The sequence below is a fragment of the Ambystoma mexicanum genome, chromosome 3p, assembly GCF_040938575.1.
Source record: "Ambystoma mexicanum isolate Mex_15411 chromosome 3p, UKY_AmexF1_1, whole genome shotgun sequence".
Classification (NCBI taxonomy): Eukaryota; Metazoa; Chordata; class Amphibia; order Caudata; family Ambystomatidae; genus Ambystoma; species Ambystoma mexicanum.
In genome coordinates, this window is record NC_090925.1 from 1,257,740,435 (window position 1) to 1,257,766,052 (window position 25,618).

Genomic DNA, 25,618 nt, shown 5'->3' on the forward strand with positions numbered 1-25,618 from the left:
CTCCCTGCCTCTCTGAAACTTGAGGAGAACCAGCTCTGGCTCCGGAAGCACCTCAAGACTTTCCTCTTTGCTTCTGCTTTCTCTCTTCCTCTCCCCTGCTCAATTCCTGGCTGAAACTGCACTGGTTATGTGGCTACCCTCTGATCTCAGGCCCAGGTGCCTTCCCCGCCAGCTGCACACCTGCACTGCCCCCCTGGCAACCCTTGCACTTGGGTCCGTATCTGTAACCCTACCAGCACTTTGGACACCTGCTGTCTGCACTTACCCTTGCACTTGCCACCAACTGGCCGCACTTCTTTTACTGTTGATCCCATGTGCTGCACTGCCCCCTCCCCTTTCCCCTCACACTTTTCCCCACCCCTCTCCCCTGCACTTGCCCGATCTCAATTGTCAACTGGCCTAGTAAGATCGTTGTCTCTGTCTTCCCTTTGTTCACCCTCCCTTACCCCTGTCGTGCCTTGAAACACTTGTGTATAGGTGCGTTATAAATGCCATATCATATCATACACTGCTTACAGGTCGTCGTGTCAAACAAACGGGCACTGAGGGTGACAGCTACTGGGCAAAACACCAGGAACCACCTGGAGATGGTCTGAAGTTTAGAAAACGTGTCCTTTTCTGAAGAAAACCAGCTGAAGCCTCCATTCAGCTGCCCAAGAGCCCTAGCTGCACAGTCCAATACCCGCCCACGCACGCCCTTCGATTAAAATACCGAATGACAGCGTTCCTGACAGGTAGCACTCACTAGAACTAAAGGACCTCATAGCGTTCAGGAGCGGCCTCGGCGACGTGCAGTTCTTTGCAAAGTATCATATGTTATTATATTTGAATGAATTTATCGCACGAAACCCTGATTCAACCATGCTTGTTCCTGTCACATCCTTATCGGATGAGGTGTGAATATTATGCCTGCTTTTATGGCCAACCTTTTCGTGAGCAAACAGAGCAGCCGCCGACCTTTGGGCGCTGGCTCCAGGCAATTGTTGACACAGAAGCCTTTGCTGGGAGGAAGAGAGATCAGAGATGGAGACAAAACGGAGGTGTGTATTGATCCGCGGATAAGACAAGTTCCCGTTTTCCTTTATGGCTTGTCATATCCCCCTGGCCGCCCCTGACGGACTCCCCTTCTGGAGTCATACCGTCCACCTCGAAGTGCGAAAGGCCACAGATCTTTGCTGGCATGGACGTGGGAAGACCATTTTCCGGGCTCCGCGTGGCCCTCCTCTTCCTGTTCCTGTTGCCCCTCGCAGAAGGAATCTGCATGGACGGAAACCTTGTCATGCTGAACGTGGTCCTGCTCAACGACAACGAGTCGGACTGGACGCTGGAGAAGGTGAAACCGGCCATCGAGCTGGGGCTGGAGATCGTGAACAGACAGCTCAGTGCTCAAGGTACTTTAACAAACCTACTATACAAGCAAGAACTTAGGAGTAGCATCGCCGTGTAGAGCCCCCTCAATCAGTGCCACCAGGTGCAAGCACTTAGAGGTAACTTACATTGTGCACGGAGTGGGACCCTCTCAATTCCAGCTGTCAGGTAGAAAGCAAGAACTTAGAGGAAGCTTGCATTTTGCAGAGACCCCCTCAATCACAGCTGCCAGGTAGAGAGCAAGAACTTCGAGTTAGCTTACATAATGCAGAGACCCCTCAATCACAGCTGCCAGGTAAAAAGCAATATCCTGGAGGAAACTTACATTGTGCAGACCCCCTCAAACACTGCCACCCGGGGCAAGCGCTTAGAGGAAACGTACATTGCACAGAGACCCCTCAATCACTGCTGCCAGGTAGAGAGCAAGAATTTAGCGGTAGCTCACATTGTGCAGAGACCCTCCTCAATCACTGATGCCATGTAGAAAGCAAGAACTTAGAGGTAGCTTTCATAATGCAGAGACCCCTCAATCACTGCTATCAGGTGCAAAGCAAGAACTTAGAGGTACCTTACATTGTGCAGAGACCCCTCAATCACTGCTGTCAGGTAGAAAGCAAGAACCTAGAGGTAGCTTACCTTGTGCAGGCACCCTCAATCACTGCCAGCACGAGCAAGCACTTAGAGGAAACTTACATTGCGCAGAGACCCCTCAATCACTGCTGCCAGGTATAGAGCAAGAACTTCGAGTTAGCTTACATAATGCAGAGGCCCCTCAATCATCGCTGCCAGGTAGAGAGCAAGAATTTAGAGGTCGCTTACATTGTGCAGAGACCCCCTCAATCACAGCTGCCAGGTAGAAAGCAAGAACCTAGAGGTAGCTTACATAATGCTGAGACCCCCTCAATCACAGCTGCCAGGTATAGAGCAAGAACTTCGAGTTAGCTTACATAATGCAGAGACCCCTCAATCATCGCTGCCAGGTAGAGAGCAAGAATTTAGAGGTAGCTTACATTGTGCAGAGACCCCCTTAATCACAGCTGCCAGGTAGAAAGCAAGAACCTAGAGGTAGCTTACCTAATGCAGAGACCTCTCAATCACAGCTGCCAGGTAAAAAGCAATATCCTAGAGGAAACTTACATTGAGCAGACCCCCTCAAACACTGCCACCAGGGGCAAGCACTTAGAGGAAACTTACATTGCGCAGAGACCCCTCAGTCACTGCTGCCAGGTATAGAGCAAGAACTTCGAGTTAGCTTACATAATGCAGAGACCCCTCAATCGCAGCTGCCAGGTAGAAAGCAATAACTTAGAGGTAGCTTACATTGCGCAGAGACCCCCTCAATCACAGCTGCCAGGTAGAGAGCAAGAACTTCGAGTTAGCTTACATAATGCAGAGACCTCTCAATCACAGCTGCCAGGTAAAAAGCAATATCCTAGAGGAAACTTACATTGTGCAGACCCCCTCAAACACTGCCACCAGGGGCAAGCACTTAGAGGAAACTTACATTGCGCAGAGACCCCTCAGTCACTGCTGCCAGGTATAGAGCAAGAACTTCGAGTTAGCTTACATAATGCAGAGACCCCTCAATCGCAGCTGCCAGGTAGAAAGCAATAACTTAGAGGTAGCTTACATTGCGCAGAGACCCCCTCAATCACAGCTGCCAGGTAGAGAGCAAGAACTTCGAGTTAGCTTACATAATGCAGAGACCTCTCAATCACAGCTGCCAGGTAAAAAGCAATATCCTAGAGGAAACTTACATTGTGCAGGCGCCCTCAATCACTGCCACCCGGGGCAAGCACTTAGAGGAAACGTACATTGCACAGAGACCCCTCAATCACTGCTGCCAGGTAGAGAGCAAGAACTTAGCGGTAGCTTACATTGTGCAGAGACCCCCCTCAATCACTGATGCCATGTAGAAAGCAAGAACTTAGAGGTAGCTTACATAATGCAGAGACCCCTCAATCACTGCTATCAGGTACAAATCAAGAACTTAGAGGTACCTTACATTGTGCAGAGACCCCTCAATCACTGCTGCCAGGTATAGAGCAAGAACTTCGAGTTAGCTTACATAATGCAGAGACCCCTCAATCACAGCTGCCAGGTAGAAAGCAATAACTTAGAGGTAGCTTACATTGTGCAGGCGCCCTCAATCACAGCTGCAAGGTAGAGAGCAAGAACTTAGAGGTAGCTTACATAATGCAGAGACCCCCTCAATCACAGCTGCAAGGTAGAGAACAAGAACTTAGAGGTAGCTTACATAATGCAGAGACCCCTCAATCACAGCTGCCAGGTAGAAAGCAATAACTTAGAGGTAGCTTACATTGTGCAGGCGCCCTCAATCACAGCTGCAAGGTAGAGAGCAAGAACTTAGAGGTAGCTTACATAATGCAGAGACCCCCTCAATCACAGCTGCGAGGTAGAGAACAAGAACTTAGAGGTAGTTTACATAATGCAGAGACACCCTCAATCACAGCTGCCAGGTAGAAAGCAAGATCCGAGAGGAAGCTTACAGTGTGCAGACCCCCTCAAACACTGCTGCCAGGTAGAAAGCAATAATATACAGGAAACGCACGATGCAGAGATGACCTCAATCACAGCTGCCAGGTATAAAGCAAGAATTTCGAGATAGCTTACCTTGTGCGTAGACCCCCTCAATCATCACTGCCAGGTAGAAGGCAATAATTTACAGGAAACGTACATGATGCAGAGATGCCCTCAATCACACTGCCAGGTAGAAAGCAATAATTTACAGGAAACGTACATGATGCAGAGATGCCCTCAATCACAGCTGCCAGGTTGAAAGCAAGAACTTCGAGGTAGCTTACATAATGCTGAGACCCCTTCAATCACAGCTGCCAGGTAGAAAGCAATAACCTAGAAGTATCTTACATTTCGCAGGCACCCTCAATCACTGCCACCAGGGGCAAGCGCTTAGAGGAAACTTACATTGTACAGAGACCCCTCAATCACTGCTGCCAGGTAGAGAGCAAGAACTTCGAGTTAGCTTACATAATGCAGAGACCCCTCAATCACTGCTATCAGGTACAAAGCAAGCACTTAGAGGTACCTTACATTGTGCAGAGACCCCATCAATCACTGCTGTCAGGTAGAAAGCAAGAACCTAGAGGTAGCTTACCTTGTGCAGGCACCCTCACTCACTGTCAGCAGGGGCAAGCACTTAGAGGAAACTTACATTGCGCAGAGACCCCTCAATCACTGCTGCCAGGAAGAGAGCAAGAACTTCGAGGTAGCTTACATAATGCTGAGACCCTTCAATCATCGCTGCCAGGTAGAGAGCAAGAATTTAGAGGTAGCTTAAATATGGGTTGAAGTGTAAAAAAGAAAGTAGTGGAACTATGTTCCCCCCTACTTTCCCGTCTACTCCTGAAATCCCTACCAACATGCTCCCCAACAACCCCCATGCTGACACTCTCCCCCCTCTCACCACCTCCTCCCGGGGTTCTGCCTTCCCTACACTCGACCCCACACCACAGCCCTGTGTTTTACAACAGTAAAAATACAGTTAAAGTAATGCATTCCAATGAGCACCGTCAGTTTCAATCACTGTCGCCCACAGCACGCATCCTCCCCTTTCCAATCACCCAACATTTGCACCGCTTAAGGGACATGCTCAGAACTATAGCCACACAACCCCAATACACCTCCCATTATCTGGACAGACAGCTGCTTCCAGATCACAGTCGAGCGGAAATGTGTGTTGCTGGGGAATGGACTTTATGGCCCAAGCAGTCTATATCAAAACACATTAGCAAACCACCGCTCAGGGACGGCATCAGGGTATGTCAACCTTTTCACTTGAAAGGTGCATCTAGCTTCAACGTGGCCCCCAGAAACGGCACCCATTTTGCTAGTCAGCAGTCGTATAACACAGAAATACATTCCTTTCTATATTGCTTTTGTTCTGGGGCTTTAAATGTGCGTTTTGCAGCGCTTGATTTAGAAGCTGCTTTTGCTGTAGCCGCTCGTTCATCAATTCCCTCAGGGAATACAGAAGTGTTAGCACTGGTTCCTCCACATCAGCCTCTTGTTGACAATGAAGGATTCATAGGTTTTCAGTGGGCATTTAGTGTTTCAGCTCCCGGCTGGCCATCTCACGATAATCAGTGGCTGTATTTATCTCCATTTTAATGTATGCATCTCGCGGGTGCCTCAGACTGTTTTCCGCTGTAAGCAAGCAGGCCTCCAACCATTATGTTGATGTAGGCCCCCACACATCTTCAGCCAGTCCTGCCACCTCGGATGTGTGTCTAGATCGTGTTGCCGTAATCACAGGATATGGTACACATGCATTCTGTTAAACCTAGTTAGGACTAGCAGGATAGAATTTAAATTTCTTATCTATGGAATTGACTAATCCAGTTTTGTAACCATATACCTGTGTGTGTTTTACCCTATTATTTTCTTATGCAAACTGTATAGGAATTGATTTATGGTGACATTCAGTACTTAGTGTACTGTCAATGTGTGTTTAGGTAACCTGCATGTTTGTATTCCAGACTTTGAATGGTATTTTGTATTTCAGACTTTGAATGAAACATTTATGGTGTTTTATGTATTATATATTAAAACGTTTTTGATTAAATTTGTATTAACTTAAAATTGATCAAAAAGCCTATACATTTGTTTTTATATGTGAGATGGTAGGACCCATTGGCCTACGTAATAAACTCGATAAAATACAAATTACCTTGTCTTGTATCCAATTGTGTGCCCACGGAAAGATTAGTTTTGCACAAATAGTAAAGGCCGTACCTAAGTATCGGCTGTCCTTCCAAGTAGTAATAACTGAGTTGGTTCATCTTGGGGACCCCCCAGCTTGTGTTTACCGCTTGAGATAACTCAGAATGATGCAGCACTGGACTCTTGCCAGCAGGGCCTAGGTTTGGATCTCCAAAAAAGGGCGAAGAGAAAGAAAACAAAGGTGCCCTTCCCTGCCGTTCTGGAATGGTGGTCCAGGTGACATAAAGTAAGGTAATGAGGGTCCACTTCCCCGAAAAGTAAGGCAACGTCGGGCCTTTTAATTCCTGCCACTTTACCATCTCAGCTTGCATCTTGCAGAGACCCCCTCAAACCCGCTGCCTGGCAGAAATCAGGAGTTTAGGTCATTGCCTACAGAGACCTCCACCTCCATCACTGCTGCCAGCTCTAAACCAAGGCCTCAAAGGTACCATACGCAGTGCAGGGGCCACCTCAATGCTGGTAGGTAGAAATCAAGACGTGTGAGGTAGTTTACCTAGTAGATAATTAATTAATTTATTTATTATTGTGTTATAGCTTAACATAAGCTTTTCACATATCATAAATCAATACAAATTACAAAAGTAAAATACTATTATAATTTCATTAAACTAATTCATAGTAAAAGAACAACCTTAAATATAGTAAATTAAGCAAGGAAAGATAAGAAGACTAACTGTATCAAATAAGTAAAGTAAATCGTTTTATACCAAAATAATGTCAAGAATAGAAAGTGAAATTAAAATTTCATCACAATTACATTTAAACAGTCCCTTAACATTGTACTTTGTACACCTGTACACAATGCGTTTATGTAGTATTCACATTGAAACTATATAGTACTTGCATATCGACTACTTGTACAGACGCTTAGTAGTCCCATCGACCGTTTAACTAGTTTTAGTCTCATCGATAATTAGAGGGAATAAAATCTCTATATAGATATATCCAATAGTTTCTCAACTGTCAACCACACGTTGTATAATGCAATATAAAGCTTAATTCCAGTTGCATTAAGCGCCCTCAGCCAGAAGTCATTGCTGCTGATGGACAAAGTCCCCGTAGCATGTTGCATAGGCTTTTAGCATGGCAGGACATCTAGTTAGTACGTGTTTACCACATTCAGTGACAGTTCTATTCATACAGAGCCGGCAGGAACGTTCTGACTTGGTAAGATTGCTCATAAACCCGCTAATAGCCAGTACCGGTAATTGATCAATCCTCAGCAGTAGGATAAATTGTCTCAATCGTGGTGAAGGACACAAAGACAAATAAGGAACTGGTTTCTTGAAGGTGTATCTCATATGGTGGACACATTTATAGCGTTTCAGCTCTTCCAAATGTGCAAAATAATCGATCCAGTCGTCTAATTCAGATTTTTTAGACAAAGCACACATTGTAATGGCTTGAATCCCATTGGGCCTATTAATCCAGCCGATCTTTTCCAGGTAATCCACCGTCTGTTTTTTCATGAAAGGGAATGTAGAAGATTTATTGATTTCGTTGTACATAGCATTCAACAGGAAGTTTTCTGTTTGCGTAGACATCTTTAGTTAAAGTTCGGCCCTTTTTCTAAGTACTTGCGCTTTCAGGGAGATGAGACCTAGTTCCAGTCTGAGGATAGACATTGGTATACAGTTCGGAAGTCCAAGTATTTTCTTCCAGAATTTCCCCTCTAGTATCTGGAGCCATCCCAAGTCCATCAACTGCAGGGCTTCTAGTCCATAGGTAGTCATGGGGGTTAAGACCTGTTGGCATAATTGTCTTGCAGCCCAGACTGTATACCCGCAGTGGGAAGTGGAAAAGCGATATATCAGGGCACTGATTTGAGCAGCTCACGTAATTCAAGCTTGCTTACACATAGTGTATTGGCCCTTGGGCTCTATCTCAATTCCCAGATATCTATAATAGGGTGTGTAGATTATTGTAGACCCTTGTATTTTAACACTCGCTCGTGCTATCTTCTTGCTGCTGAGGACCATCATCTGGGTTTTGTCCAGATTGATTGTAAGGCCGTTTCTTTGGGCATATGTCCATAATGCCTCTGCAGAATTTCGAAGACCACTGATTGTATGGTCCATGATGACTAAGTCGTCAGCATAAGCAAGAACTGGACAGTGAGCGGGGCCTATTTTAGGAGGACAGTTATGAACTTCTAATAAGGCTTTCGTTATGTCATGTACAAAGAGATTATATCATATTGGTGCTGTCACGAAGCCTTGCTTTATGCCACGTGTTTGATCGATCTTGTTGGTCATATTGCCCTTGGCGTCTAAATTTAGGGAGACTGTGGTGTTCCAGTGTAGCTGTTTAAGATAGTATGATATTCCTTTCGGGAAACCCAAGATCTCCAATTTGGTCCACAGCAAATCTCTAGGCACTAGATCAAAGGCCGCCTTAAAATCAATGAATAATATATATAGTGGTGGATTACCAGGCGATTTGGCCTTATTACGAAGGATGTCCATTACGGTCAAATTATGCACAGTAGAATATCCACTCCTGAAGCCTCATTGAAATTGATCTAAGATCTTTTCTCTGTCCATCCATATTTGAAGCTCATGAAGTAAGTATGTCGCAAATAATTTGCCCGTAGAATCAAGCATGGACAATAGACGATAGTTCGAAGGATCTGTACGGTCTCCTCTCTTATAAATAGGGACCAGAGTTGCTGTTCGCCAAGATTCCGGTATGAGCCCATCGTTCAGAGTCTTATCGAATAGTATCTTCAGGACCTCTGTCCAATATTCCGGTTTGCTTTTTAGTATAACATTCGCTAGAACATTGGGCCCAGGCGCTCTCGATGATTTTAGTTTTTTTATCATGGCAATCAGTGATTCCACAGTCACCTTGAAGGGGGGAGAGGGACGATTCCAGGTTATCAACTCCATGGTCAGTCTTGTAGGATGATTATTGCGACTTCTCAAAAATTCCTCCCAGTGGCCCATATCGATTGGATTGCTGAGGGAACTATTCGTATCGCCCCTGGAATATCTTAGCAAGCTCCAAATAGAGCGGGTGTTCCCTGTGCAAAGTATTTGAACCGTCTTTTGCCATTTAGCTAATTTGAATGCATATTGTTTTTGTCTAAGCCAAGATCTAATGGCGTTTTTACGCTTCTTACTTGAGATCAGATAGCTGTCCCATGTTTTGGAATTTTTGCATAGCATTTTAAGTTCTGCTCTTAAAATTCTTTTAGCATCTCTGATTTTAACGTCAAATGTATTGGTTGGTTTGGCATCTGGAGCTAGCATGTTAATGTTAACGGTGGCATAGCTGTGTGAAAAAGATGTTATCCACTCTTCAATCTAGTTACAGGACATAGTGAGGAGGGCATCGTGGCCCCAATTTATCATGTCGGACCAGCGGATATTAGAAGAAGCGTGGTTCATTCTCAGTTCGCCAATAGGTCTGGGCCGAATATGTTGTAACAAGAAATTCAATGATAACGAAAGAGATGCGTGATCACTCCAGTCATTGTTGTTGACCTTCATATCCATGGTCCGTTTAGCCATTGAGGGGCTTACAAAGATGTAATCTAGTGTTCTTCTGGATCTGGTATTTCTCCATGTAGGTTGTCCTGGATAGTCACTAATTGTTCTACCATTGGGGATTTCGAAATCCCATGAATTAAAGAAGTTAAGCCATAATAATCCCTCAGAGTTCGCCTCTACATGCCACATCCTTCCTATGCTCTTCAATAAGGGATTATTGCTTCTGCCCGCTGGTCCCACAATATGGCAGTTAAAGTCACCTGCAATTGTTACTAGATTATGTTCTGTATCAATCATCCAGTCAATCAGCAGAGCGTGACAAGCTTCCTGAATGAGATCTCTGTAAGAAGATTCAGGTGGATTGTAGAGATTGATCACTAGCATCTTGTCCACGTTGTCTTTGCCGGGGAATTCTATCTCAACTGCTAGTACAAATTTGTCTATGTTCGAGTGGATCCTAGTTGACTTTAGTGGATGTAGAATACCAATCAGGAGACCCCCATATGGTCTTCCCCTGGGTCCCTTTTTGGCTAATTCCTGGTGGATTGAATAGCCATTGACAAGGGCCCGGGAGGTGAGCCACGTCTCCTGTAAACAAATACATGTGTTACCTACTAGCATGGAGGATGAGCCTTCTGCAGATAATAGGTGGCTAAATCCCTGACAATTCCATGTGACTAAACTTTGATCTCATTGGGTTAGAGGCAGTGCCGGGAGAGACTCAGCCAGCCATTTAAGAACATTCTGTACATCTGCTAGCTGTACTGAGTTGCCTTGAGGTAACTGTGGAGCCATAGTTTCTACAACTTTAGTACTCAGTGTTTGTATTGGCCACTGAGGATCAGTTATGTTAGGGTCAGAGTCTACTTCGATGTCCACTTTCCACAGACTGGCTTTAAAGTTGCGAATCAAATTAGCTGTTGCTAAGAATTTGCAATGTATTGCTGATGTATTGGAGTTCTTTGCTTTCAATGGTTCAACAAATTCAAAGTCTTCCGATCTCAGCACTCTCAGCTGTGGGATGGAGTGTAATCTTATCATCAGCGTAGATCTGGAGATCCAATCATGGTTGCTATTTTGGTACAGGTTCTTGATTATGCAAGTCCTTCCGCCTTGGAGTGGTATATTGTTACCTTTGACGTCGTTTGGCAGTGTAGTTAATGGTACAGATACAGTATCCATTTGAGGTGGATTCATTGGTTCATTGTTTGTGGTACTCAGTGCTGGATTCTCCTCCAGCTCACTTGGACACAGTGAGGACTCTAAGTCCGCCTCATCCGCTGGATGTGGGGTGATGCTCTTATTCAGAACTATCTCCTCAGCAGGATTGTTGATGGTGCTCTTGTCGAGAATGAGCCAACTAGTCAGTTTACCCTCTTTACTGGCAGTGCCTTTGCTCGCTCGGGCCACCTTCCGTTTCACTTTTCTCTTGGCCTGTTTGGGGGTGCTGCCTTTAGTGGGTTTGGAGATTTCCTCTTCTGGCTCAGCTGTGTCGGATGGTATTATGGTTGCCACTTGGCGCTTTTTTCTCGCAATCGCTCTTTTAGCCATTCGTCACTGTTTGCGTGAAAAGAAAACATCCACATTAGTTGTACTGTTTAAATCATTATCTTCTGTTTCCGGGCATTCTGGCAAGATAGTATTCCCTTCCTTCTGCACAGGTTCCATATCACTGTTGTTTACTATGTTTCCTGCCGGTAAGGTAAGAGTGACTTCCAATATCCTCCCACACATCTTCAGCAGGATATTTAACGCAAATTGTAGGGATGCAACCGAGGATTTCAAATCCCCCAGGGTCGTTTGACTTTCCCCTTGATCTCTGCTACAATCTGGTTCTACTGATTCCAAGTGTACATCCAAATTTGGAGAAGCAGATAGTCTATTATCTGTTTCTCGTTGTGAGTGGACAGGCAGATGTTGATAGCTATCATTCTGGTTGCCCGGGTTGCTTCCTAGATGAGGAGTCATAGATCTCTGCATAGATAGACACAGATCCAGCAGTGAATTGTTGTCTATTACACTTTCTCCTAATGCATCTATGGTGCTATTCATACTTTGGCCCCCGTCAACTTTTCCGCAAGCAGCGATGGCATTGTTATATTTGCAGTGTCGGGGAGCGAGAAAAAGTCAGTAATTGCACCTTTCTCCACAGGTGCTACTTTGGATCCTTTGCATCCGTTCATTTTTGATGTCGGAGTTCCACCCCTCTGATTGCGAAGATTATATCTCGTCGCTGAGCACTTCTTAACTGTAAGCATAGTGAGTCTAGTGGTACTACTTAGATTAGTGATTTCTCACAATTCTATGCCACATGGTTTATGAGTTAGGGGGTTGAATTGCCTAGAGGAACTGGCAATGTATAGGTTTAAATACTCCCTTCCCCTTAGTCCAGGCAAAGTCAGACAGTGTTAATAGTAGGAGTCCGTTGGGTTTTATCGCTGTTTCTGTTGCTGTGTGGCGACTAGACACTAAATTGAGTGCACCTGAAGCCCCGTTTCAGAATCAGGGGCACAATCTGTAATCCACCTAGAAGGAAAGTCTAGTACTTATAAGTACAACTGTTGATGCCTTAAGTATAGTACCAGGATCAAAGATATTACCCGCAGTCTGCTGGAAAGGCCAGCGTCTAACTAGTTCCCCTTGCACTGGTACACAGTGATAAGTAGGTCCTTTTTCCTTCAAGTTTATTATGTCAATGTGCCTTCTTCTTTACAGTACTGCTCCTGACGGGAGCCCAAGGGAAGTGATTGGGGAATGGGAGTAAGGGTATGTATGGGGCGTTTCTTCTTGCTCTGCGTCTGATAAGCCACTAGATTATTGGGACCCCTTAAAGATGACCGTGCCAAGATCTTATCGATCCTATGGCCTCAGACTACCATCTGTGGTCTGCTTTGGTCTGCTTTCAAAATTGTCCAGTCGGCAGTTTATTGGGGACTGGCAGGACGTGGCCGGAGTCAGTGCAGACGAACCATATAGGTTTGAGGGCACACCTCCCTCTCTTCCAGCCAACATCAAGGCAGCCCCAGGCACCAAGAGCCAAGTGCCAGTGCCAAGTACCCGTAATCTTATGCAGAAACCCGCCGACCGCAGACCTTACCAATATCTTTAGTGGTCCCTTATGCAGGTGCTGATGGGCTTGCCTCGCCGCCCTCACGTCCTCAGCACGATACAACACGGCGCTCAGCCCTCACAGCCCAGCCCGCGTGCGGCTCCAGGCGTTGATGATCGTGCCTCGGTATTCGCACGGTATCTACATGGTCCTCTCAAGGTACGCGGCACCGGGGGCTGGCGCTGATGTTCGCGGTTCCTGGTTCGCGGGGCTCGTAGCTCTCGTGATTAGAGTAAGGGACCTATGCGGGCTGCACTCGTCGCTCGCCTCTCGTTAGTACGTGTCAAGTCGCACCACGTTCGTACGCTCACGTCCACAGAGCAGAGAACTGGCCGCTTCCGACGCCTGTCTGTTTTAGTTTACCAAGTGCAGAGAACACCTCAATCACTGCTGTCAGGTAGAAAACAGGACCTTAGAGGTAGCTTGCTCTGCGCAGCGACCCCTAAATAAACGCTGCCTGGTAGAAAGCAAAATATTTTGAAGTAGCATACACTACAGAGATCATCTGACTCACCATGCAAGCTAGTAAGCAAGACCTTAGGGGCACCATCCCCATTGCAGAGACCCCCCTCCATCACTGCTGTCAGGTATACATCAGGACCGGTAGCTAGCACTGTGCAGCAGCCCCTCAATCACTGCTGTCAGGTATAAATCAGGACCGGTAGCTAGCCCTGTGCAGCGGCCCCTCAGGTATAAATCAATCAGGACCGGTAGCTAGCCCCGTGCAGCGGCCCCACAATCACTGCTGCCAGGTATAAATAAGGACCGGTAGCTAGCCCTGTGCAGCGGCCCCTCAATCACTGCTGTCAAGTATAAATCAGAACCGGTAGCTAGCCCTGTGCAGCTGCCACTCAATCACTGCTGCCAAGTAGAAAGCAATACCTTGGAGGTGGCTTACCCAGTGCAGAGACCACCTTTATCACTGCTGCCAGGCAGAAGACAAGACCTTTGTCCTACGAATCACCTCACAGAGAACTCCACCTCAATCACTGCTGACAAAGAGAGAGCAAGACCTTAGTCCTACTTATCGCCCCACAGAGACCTCCTCCTCAATCACTGCTGCCAGGTAGAGAGCAAGACCTTAGTCCTACTTATCACCCCACAGAGACCTCCACATCAATCACTGCTGCCAGGTAGAAAGCAAGACCTTAGTCTTACTTACCAGCCCACAGAGACCTCCACCTCAATCACTGCTGCCAGGGAAAGAGCAAGTCCTTAGTCCTACTTATCACCCCATAGAGACTTCCACCTCAATCACTGCTGCCAGGTAGAGAGCAAGCCCTTAGTCCTACTTATCACTCCACAGAGACCTCCACGTCAATCGCTGCTGCCAGGTAGAAACCAAGACGTTAGTCCTACTTATCAACTTACAGTGACCTCCACCTCAATCACTGCTGCCAGATAGAAAGCAAGTCCTTAGTCCTACTTATCACTCCACAGAGACCTCCACGTCAATCACTGCTGTCAGGTAGAAACCAAGACGTTAGTCCTACTTATCACTCCACAGAGACCTCCACGTCAATCACTGCTGCCAGGTAGAGAGCAAGACCTTAGTCCTACTTATCACCCCACAGAGACCTCCACGTCAATCACTGCTGCCAGGTAGAGAGCAAGACCTTAGTCCTACTTATCACCCCACAGAGACCTCCACCTCAATCACTGCTGCCAGGTAGAGAGCAAGACCTTAGTCCTACTTAATACCCCACAGAGACCTCCACGTCAATCACTGCTGCCAGGGAGGGAGCAAGACCTTAGTCCTACTTATCACTCCACAGAGACCTCCACGTCAATCACTGCTGCCGGGTAGAGAGCAATACGTTAGTCATACCTATCAATCTACAGTGACCTCCACCTCAATCACTGCTGCCAGGTAGAAAGCAAGAACTAAGAGATAGTTCGCTCAAAGCATTCAAGTTTGTCTGAGTGGATTTTGTGCAAGGAATGTTGTCACACATGATTTTGACTTTTCTCAATAATTGCAGTATGTGACGTTAAAAACATTGAACCTGAGCGCAGGATTCTAGAGGGACTGGCACGCCACCTCCAATAAGGTTACTCAAAATGACCTGAATTGGTTCTTATTATTTTCTCATGCGACCGATGTTAACTGCAAACAAACACTAAAAGCCCATACAGTTCAACTGACAGGCTCTTCGTGTCAAGTGCTTTACAATCCATGGACTTCAATGGGCTCTCACCCGCTATAAGCAAAATCACTGGGTGACCCAATGGTTGAGCGGTGTTGCTAAACACTTTTCCGGGGGAAATGGTTTAACCAAAAATATGTACAGTAATGGCATGTATCATTTCGAGTTTTGCTTTGCGAGTTTAAATATTATGGGGAAAAAAAAGTTACATAGGGTTCTTATATCGCGCTTTATGCCAGAGTTCAGCCTCTAAGTGCGTTCCAGTATTTGAACCTGTGCTGCTTGGTGTTGTCTTGCATTGCCCCTGAGCTATCTTCCTGGCCACGGAACAAAGAAGCAACAAGTTTGCAATTTCTTAACACAACTGTTTCTTCCAAAAATCCTTCACCCCCCCACATATAATGACCAAACCCCTATTAGAATTCGAAGACACCCTGTGTGGGAAGTCCAGCTCACATTCTGCAGACCACTGCCTACGTGGTATACTGTATTACAGATGGATGGAAGTCAGTGTTGCATATCACCCCTCCTGGGAGCATGGTAGCTCCCAGGACTTGTGCAATGGTCACATGGTGGTTACCATGTGACCTACCCAATAAAAGGGACGAGCCAGTTCCGGCTCGTCAGTCGACCAAGAACTGAGTGACTCCTGCGTTGTTGTCTGCACCATGCTGGTGCCGCGCAGTATAAAGAGGGCCTACCTGGGTGGCCCTGCATCCGAACGGTGCCCCTGCTGGGCAACACCCCCCCTGTCATTGTCTTGCCGTGTGATCACGGCTATGGGGGCATCCCCGGCCTGGGTGCCCCCAGGGCTGAGGCTGCTGTCTGCCCCCAGCCTTGAAGTCCGATTCCGGTGATCCGGATTCCAAAGGGTGCCCCGGCGGTCCATCCTCTGCATGATTTTCAGAGCTGCTGTCTGCCTGGTGACCCAGGCGCTTGGTGCGGCCTACCCGGAAGTCAATGGGCAGGCCGCCACAGTCAGAACAGCGTCTCTGATGACTTTCTGGAGGATTTTTCTGGATGGTAAAAACAAAGTTTGGACCAAAACAGCCACAGGGGAAAAATGCCTGAGTAATGTGCAACAAGAAAAGTGACCTCGTTAAAAGGGTATGCATGATTATATCGAATAGAAAACAACGCATTAAATTTTAACGAATGAAAACAAAAATAACAAATTATGGAAAAAACTAAAACTGGGGTTGGGAGCGGGAATAGTGGTTTGGGGTGGGGGAAAGTATTACTAAAAAGAAATGGGGTGCATGGGGGAGGGGAACTTCCCAAAACAACGAAAAAGAAATTGGTTATTTTGGTTTTAGTTTTATATTCGTTAAAATATCATTAGTATATTTTCATTCTGTTAAATCACATATAACCATTAAAAGCATGTACAACCAATGTGAAGTAATATACACTACCTTGAAAGAAAAGCTCCTGCCAATTTGCTGCTTGGTCCTGCAAGAAGAATCACAGGGAGAGTTAGTGGGGGGTACTGGGGTAGCGTGAGAGGTAAACTGCATATGCTGATGTGTTGGTGCCTCCAGAACAGAGACTTTGTGCACTAGTCATCTACCTTTGTTTTGATCTTATCTCCTCCTTCTCCACCAACTTCCAGTGTTATGCAGATGACACAAGCTCTTTTTCAAACTTCCTGCTGACCCTCTTACACACTCCATCATCCCTGACTGCCTATCTGCCATACAGTCCGGGTGCACCTCCAACGATCTCTGCCTCAACGCCTGTAAGACTGAGATCCTTCCCATCGGGACCCCTGCTCCCTCCTTCTTTTCTTCACTCCTGCCTTCCTCCTTGGGCTCCCCCCCGGCTCCTTCTTCTGACGTCAGAAACCTTGAAGTCATCTTAGACTCCTCCCTCTCCTTCCTCCTCACACTCAGGACATTGCCAAGAAGTGCCACTTTCAGCTCTTCCTTCTCAAAGGAATTCTCCCTTTTCTCACCTTCCTCCAGAGGCTTAATGTTACCTGAGCCCTGGTTATCTCTAGGCTTGACTATTGCAATAGCCTCCTCCTGAATCTACCATCTTCAACTCTGCGACCCCTCCAGCTAATCCAGAATAAGGCAGCAAGACTTATCCTTGGCCTTAAGCACAGTCTTCATTGGCTCTCGGTTGCTTCACTGATTAAATTCAAATCCCTCTGCATCATCCACAAGGCTGTCTGGGCCTGTCAACCACACTATCGCCAACTTTATCTTACTAAATACTCTCCCTCTAGACCACTTTGTTCCTCTGGCATGAACTATTTGTGTGTAAAGCGTTTCGCTAAACAGAAGGTAGGTGGTCGATCGCTTTCCTCAGCTGGCTCCCTCATATGGAACGGGCCTCCACCTGCCTCTGCACCTTGAGCAGTACCTTCTTAAATTCTGGAAGCTCCTCAAGACCTTCCTCTTCACCTCCTCCTCCCTTCTTCTCTTCTCTGCTAATCCCACAGTTGCTGTATTTGGTGTCCGGGGGCCCTGATGCATCCTCAGGACCAATAAACTACCACACCCAATCGGCCCAGCTCCTGTCTTCCCTCAGCACTTACCCTGGCACACCCTCTGCCTTGAGGATCATACATACTCCTAAAATGGCCCTTGGCCATTTAGCATTCAACGACCAATCACTTCATCTGTGGCTCAGCCATGAGCCCGGACCCCCCAGTACTTACAACCTCTGCACTTTTCCTTGCTGCACTTGCAAGTTCTGAACACTCACAAGGCATAGTAGGTTCGCCCTTCCTCCTTTTCCCTCGGATTGCTCTTATTAATGATTGTGTTATGTAATGTATTTCACTCTCTTGTCCCACCCCTCCTGCCCCGTGGGCACTTTGAAACAGTATGTGACTTGCTGTATAAACGCCTAACAAGCAAACAATAAATAAATAAATAAATAAATAGGAATGTGCATGCAGGTGTGTTTTTGCGATGACATACTCTGTGCAACACTTGGCTGACCTCGAGATGAATAATATATTGGAATATATTGAAACTAGTGTACCTGGCTTATCATACGCTGATTCAGTGCCCAGTCTCTGTCGTCCTCTCTGTCTCTTTCTTCCTCTCTCTATACACCCCCCCCTGTCTCTATTTCTATCTCTCTCTCTTCACTCTCATTTTTTAATCTCTTTTCCTCTGCATATCTTTGTCTCTTTCTATGTGGTTGGGAGTTGTATTGTCAAGTGTGCGTTTGCTGAAGCCACCCCGGGTGTTGCTGACAGCAATGTGTCCAGATGAAAAAACATATATCTTGAAAGGGCAGGGCTGTGTTTTTTTCTGCAAAAAGAACCTATTACAAAAACAAAACAAGCAATGGCAAAGCCAATAGTTTTGCCTTTTGTGCATTCACTTTTTTTGCATTGTACACATGTTTTAAATCTTGTTTTTTGGGATTTGATGGAAGCAGGTGCAAAATGGGGTGGGTACATGTCCATCTAATAGCAGTACCTGGCCTGTGCCTAATACATATTAACAAGCCAACATTATTGGTTTTCTCAATGCATGTTTTTAACGGGACTTCAGTGAAGGGCACACATAATGCCTATAAATAGAGTGCCTGAAGACAGACCTGGCTAAGATATTTGTATCACACCAGTAGACTGTAACTCTCAGAAGACTGCTTTCAACAAACATTGGTAGGCACTTTGAGTGTAAAATGCAATGGACATGCTTGATTAATATGAGCAAGGGTTGGTTTCACAACCATTGCTTGATAAATGTACCTCCTGGTGCTCCTGGTGCCCCAATCAAAAGGTCCCTTCGATTCTGTGCTGGTTTCTTTAATCTGGCCTCCATTGGACCCTACATAGCCTCCTTCATCTACATAGAGCACATGCTCGAGGTGCTCCTGAGCAGACTTTGTAGCAGCAGGATATTAATCAACATAAAAATAAAAATAACTGAACATATGATAGCAGTGTCTGGCAAATGCCTAACTAATACCTATACACAATCCAAAACTGTTGGCTTTGCCAATGCTTGTTTTTAACAGGACTTCAGTGAAAGACACACATAGTGCTTACAAATTAAGTGGCTAAGGCACTGGTTAATACGTTTTCATTACACAAGTAGTGCGTTTACAGCTCCAATCAAGTCATTAACTCTCAGAAGACTGCTTTAGAAAAACATAGGCGGGTACCTCAAGCATAACATTTGATTTGAAGGCTGAATAAGGATAGCTCAAAGAGATCCCAAGAGGGTATGCTTTTAATGGGGGGACGGAGTGGATGGGAATGGCCATATGAATTAGCATGGCCATGGACAATCAATGCATGAGTAAACAACCAAAACAACACCTACACATATTGTGCCCCTCCTCATATGCCATCTCTCCCTACCTGTACTCCAATGTATTCATTTTGGGTTATAGGTGGTGCTAAAGAACCACCTCATAGCCAAAACAAAAAATTGGAAGCACATCTGATGTGATTTAAACAGCTACAAGTTAGTAATGTTTCACAGTGATTAAACATCTATTTGAAAGCTGCTGACACCTCTAAAGTCATTTTGAAAACAACCATTACAGCTCTCCTGCAGCAGAGCAATGAGACACCCATTTATTAAGATTCCAAATTATATGAAGTGCTCAATACGTTTTTTAGGCACATATCAGTGATCTGTGAGATACATCTGACTAAAATGATTAATGGCCAGTTTATTGATTTTTTTGCACTCACTTTTGAAGAAATATATGCCAGATTGGTGTGAATGACCATCTAATAGGTTGTAATAGCAACATTTGTTTTCTGAAATGTTTTATTTCAGTTACCAAGTTGGTAAACCCAATGGCACAACTGCCAAGAGTGCACCTTGAAAATCACCAGTTGATGTCAAACATGTTTTGTCACTGAAAATCAGAGTTTTACTAACATTAGCACAGCAAACACAGAGCCGGCAGCAATATCATGAAGCCTGATGCCACCGCTGGCTATGAGTTCGTTTTACTAACATTTGTAGAGCATACTCATAGCCAGCGGCGGCATCGGGAAGCCTGATGCCGCCACCGGCTATAAGTTAGTTTTACTAGGGTTAGCAAAGCAAACCGAGTAAGTTTTACTAAAGTTAGCAAAGGATAGCAAAGCAAACTCAGAGCAAGCGGCAGCACCAAGAAGCCCGATGCTGCAGCTGGCTAACGTTAGCAAAGGTTAGCAGAGCAAACTCAGACCCTGCGGCGGCATCGGAAAGCCGGATGTCGCTGCTGGCTATGAGTCAGTTTTACTAACGTTAGAAACGGTTAGCAAAGAAAACTCAGATCCAGCAGCGGCATCGGGAAGCCTGATGCTGCCACTAGCTAGGAATTAGTTTTACTAACTTTAGAAAAGATTACACATACATCAAAGATTGGGTTGACTTAATCACTACAGCCATAGAGCCCTGCTGGGATTCGGTGAAAGAAAATGGCTGCTGTGTAGGAAAAAAGCAAATACCCGAGAGCCAATCACATAATAGTGACATCACTAACAAACTGGACAGCCAATCAGCTACTGCTTACATATGAAAGCACTAGAGTAACCCCCACAAATCAGTAAATGGGTATTTTCAGAACCATTTTAAACCAAAATGTACCTAGTACAGTGCCTTGTTTATTTTAAATACAAAATACAGTGCACTGTGTAACATAACTTGAAAGCTGCAGTAAATATATATTAAAGCATCAATCAAGTCAAATAACTTTTTAATAACATAAAAAAATGTCAGCTGCCATTTTGGAAGGAAAAATGGCTGACAAATTCACCACACAGTAAAAAATCACTCAAAGAGTGCAAAAAGAGGTGTGTTGTGGATGGAGATTGGGTGGGAATAGGAGGAAAACCATGTAGATTCTACTTAGCAATGGGCGTTAAATGGGTGGGACTCATGGCCAAACTACATCAATCCATCTTCATATGTCAACCTGCATTGATAAGCATTACAAACCTGCATTCAAAGGCCCTATTTCAAGCCCTCGCGTTAAAGCTCTTATTTTAATGACAAATGTTTCGGCTTTATAGGTAGCGCTTTCAATGTCACCTAATAGCCAAAACTAAAAAGGAAATGAATTGCACCAATATTGTAAACTAGCTCATTTTAAAATGGATACTTTTCATTTCTAATAATCATTTTACGTATATATTGCCATCATAGTATGAATGTTACACTGGTTTTACTGAGCAAAGCTCATTATCAAAATCTGAAATGCCCACATAAACTATTTTCTGATAAAAGGTCACCATTCCAAGATGGACAGTCTGGTACACTCTTATTCTTACAGAATTCACATATGAGACAGGAGAAGGGGGCGAATAGCACCAACAAGGGGTTGTGGCTGTTTTTCATAACATTAAAAGGAATCCTGGGAACATAGGAATGATCATAGAGCTTTATATTTGAAAAATATGTTTTTCAAAAAGGTGTTGTATGCTTGAATAACAAAGCATATAACGCACACTGGGCTTGGGGCCCACTTAATTTTTCATAGCACTCACTCGAACATTAAAATGTTTGACCGTATACAGTGATTCAGTCAGCCTCAGTACTATGATGTGAGCATAACAGAGCTGTAATATCAGTTGCTCCCCTGAGGTCTAAAGGCTATCTGGAGATAGTGTGTCCTCTCTACTAACAGAATGTTAGCCTTGTATCTGGGCAAGGTTGGCTGGGCAAATGCTCCATTCCCAAATGCACAGACTTGAGTGTATTATATAAATAGGATGTCAGCAGTTTTGCACATGGATAGGATAATTGTAGAAAGTAGGACTTCATTTAAATTCTGACCAGGAATATCCATAGGTCATGATTGCTTACATTGGTCTGTGGAACGCCGATCAGAGAATGTACACACATTTTCGCTGTCGTGGTAAGGGAGAAAACGCTACTGTGGGTAGATTTAAAGTACATAGAGTTCTGAAATATGCCTATTATGGACTTAGGTATTGTACGTTTTGTCCGACTATAAAAGTCTGACCCCACCAAAAGACCTAAAACAAACACCACGAAAAGTTCGGACTACCAAAAGTCTGAACTTTTTGTGGTGTGTGTTTAAGTCTTTTGATGGGGTCAGACTTGGGGCTGGGGGGTTGTCCCCACAACTTCCCGCTCACTACAGTGAGTGGGGGTTGCGGGAGACAACCCTCTACCCCCCAGCCAAATGCAGGAAAAAAAAGAGCCAGGGGCTGTGGGGGTGTCCCCCGCAATACCCGCTCACTATGCTATACAGTATAGTGATCAGGGTGTTGTGGGGGACACCCCGGCAGCACACCCGGAAAAATGTATATTTTTTAAAACGGGGGCTGCAGGGGTGTCCCCCGCAACACCCTGCTCGCTATACTTCACAGTATAGTGAGCTGAGGTTGCAGGGGAAACCCCTGCTGCCCCCGGAAAAAAAAACAAAGGACCTTGCAGTGCCGGTTCCCAATCACAGAGGTGAAAGGGAACTGGCGCCACAGGGACACAGTGCGAAGGAAAGGTAAGTAGGGTTTGGTTATGTTGGGGGTGTGGGTGGGGCTGTGTTGGGGGTGTGGGTGGGGGTGTGTTGTGGGTATGTTGTGTGTGTGGGTGGGGGTGTGGCCATGTAGGGGTTTTTAATGCGTGTTCGCATGGGAAATGTGCAAACCTGTTGTGGTTTGCACATTTCTCATGCAAACCTTTCCGTCACTGACTTTTCCGCAACGGACAAATCACACAGATCCGGACTGTATATATGGATTCAGACAGCTTCAGGATTTGAATATGAGGAAAGAATGTCTGCCACATTTGTCTTTCTATTGGGGTCTGAAGTCTATCCTGCTACTTCTTTCTGGAGAAATGTTTCCTCTCCAGAGCATAATTATATTAGAAAAGTAGGGCAACTCTGAACATGCTCAGTCACCAATGCACAGATATCCTTGGGGAAAGAAATATTATATGGTGGCGCTAGCCGCCCTATAGTTAAGGTGAAAGATATTATCCATAGGAAATATTTAAATTCTATGGCTAATAATGTTTGAGCCGTAGGACGGATCAGAACAATAAACTGATATTCCAAATCTTGGGCCCGGGCCCACTAGTACTAGAAACTGTCGTGCAAAATTCCGTACTACGGTTCAAAAGATATGAAGGGACAAACAAGGGAGCATTTTTCACGTTTCTGTTCCTTTTCCTAATAGAGAAAATGTCAAATTTTTGCTCAAGTGCAGAGCCCAAACCGCTGTACTGATTTGCGCCAAATAAGAAACAAGTCAGGCATAAAGTGCTCGTAGAAAATCCTTTGTTGATTTGGCATAAATCTGTCCACTAGATTTCTTTTAAATTTGTCATAGAGTGGGATGCCCCTGTACACAACAAGTTAGTCATATCTCCCATGATACATTGCTGGTGGTAAACTTTTTAATTTCTGGAAACCTGCTGTTACTCGATTCGAGAATCAAGTTCTTGAATCAATATTGTAAACTTGTCATTTACTATAGATCAAGGTTATAAATCTTTCTCTACAGCCACAAGGAATAACTGACCTGAAATGATGCAACAGCGTGTGGCAAGAGAAAAGCCCCCCAAGAACCCTTGATTCCCCTGCAGTACAAGGTGGAACCTGCAGTGGGAAGACAAGGGCACCAGGGAAACCCTCTCTGGGAAAGCCCTGGCGTGCTGGTCGCTGAGCAGGTCTTAGTCGTAGTACTTGTTCGGAAGCACAGTCGCGTCAAAAGAAGTGGAAGGACTAGTGGATGCAACTGCTGGGTGGGAATATCATGCAGGGTTCCGAAGGCTCAGATGGGTTTCCAAAACTGCCCGGAAGAGCTAGAGTCTGAAGCGCACTAGGTGAGTGGTGGACTGTTGCAGAGATTAATAGCTTTGGAGAGAGAGGATGTAAGCCTCTTTCCGTAGTTGGAAGTGAACAAACTTTGGGGAGTAGTGACGCGCTGTTCTCCATTGTCGCATATATGCATTGTTGACTGTAGTTGTGGGCGGGAGCACGAAGGAGACCGTTGGATTTGTGAACACTAGACAGCTGTACCAAACACTAGATGCCATCTTGGAAGGGGAAACTAGACTGGTGCTTGGAACATCGGACACCATCTGGGTAGGTATCCAAAGAATCAGGCTAATCCTTTTCCATGTGTTCCACACAGACTGTTGGCAGAACCTGGATGTGACAGTATGCCCCCTTCCAAGGGGAGACCCACCCGGTTTTCCAGGGTGCAGGCGATTAAATCGCTGGACCAAACGAGGGGCATGGACAGAAGATCCTGGTTCCCAAGTGCAGTCCGAAGGGAGAATATCCCTTCCAATACACCAAGCATTGTAGGCGGCCTTGGAAATAATGAGAGTCACAAATCCCAGAGACTTCGTACTTGGGACCCGTAGTGGTGGACACTGGAGTGGGATGAAAAACAGAGTATCTGTGGAACTGGTCTGGGACATCGGGATTCAGTTGCTAGTTGTAAAAGACTGGGTGAATCCGGGCCCAGGAAGGATGAAATTGGAGTTGAAATGCCACAGATCCCTTTGTCGCTAGAACTATGAAGGGACCAACATATCTTGGGGACAGTTTAGACAATACCAGATGATGTGGGGGAAATCAGGAGGCCAACCACATCTTATCCTCAGGAGAAATGATCAGAGCTGGAGAGCGATGTCGATCAGCAAAACGTTTGACCCGGTCTTGTGCCAACTGGAGAGCCGAGCGTGCAAGCCAGTGGCTTTGTAGAATGTCTGACACCAAGACATCAACATCTGGAAACCGAGTGTATGAGGGAGGTACAGATGGAAAACAAGCTGGGTGATAGCCATATGTGCATAAAAAGGGACTGGATTTCAGGGTTGTATGGGAAGCGTATTGTATGCAAATTCCGCCAAAGGCAACAAATCCACCCATTTGTCCTGTGCTGCTGAAATGAAACATCGTAAGTAACTTTCTAATGTCTGATTAAGTCTCTCCTTTGCCCGTTAGTTTGCGGGTGAAACCCTGAACTTAAAGCTCACTTGATGTTGAGGATAGAACAGATCTGTTGCCAGTAACGGGACGTGTACCGTGATCAACTATCTGACAGAATAGTTTTGGGTAATCCATGTCAGGTAAAGATGGTCTCGATAAATAGTCTGGCCATGCAAGGTGCTGATGGAATCCCAGATAATGGGAGAAAGTGGGCTAATTTAGTAAAGAAGTCGACTATGACCATCACTGCAGTGCATCCTCCGGAGGGCGGTAAGTCCACTATAAAGTCGGTGGAAATGATCTGCCAGGGTTTATCTGGAATGGGCATTTAAACCAATTGTCCCAAGGGAAACTTCCTGGGTACCTTAGTTTGTAGACAGGTAACACAGGAGGAGACATAATCTTGTACATCTGTGCACAGGGTAGGCCACCAAAAATATCTTTGTATGAGTTCTGTCGTATTGGCAATTCCTCGATGTCCGGCAGCCTTAGAATCGTGACACATCCTAAGAGCTTCTTGCTGGAGGATGGTAGTAGGTATGTATATCTGATGGTCATGAAAAAGGTAACCGTCTTCAGGTTGCAGAGCGTATTTGTCTACCAATGGTTTACAGTCTTTCTGGTTCCGAGTTTCCTCCTGAACATCCTGTAAGAAATCTGAAGCCACTTGAATAAATATTGCCTTAGGGAACATTTGTCCGGTATAGAATCGGGAAAATCCGTGGGAGTCCTTCCGGGATAAAGCATCGGCTTACAAATTGACCCCTCCTGGCATGTAGGAGAATGTGACATAATATGGCGAAAAAGAAGTGTGCCCATCGGGCTTGTCTACTGTTCCGGGTTTCCTCATATTGGAGGCT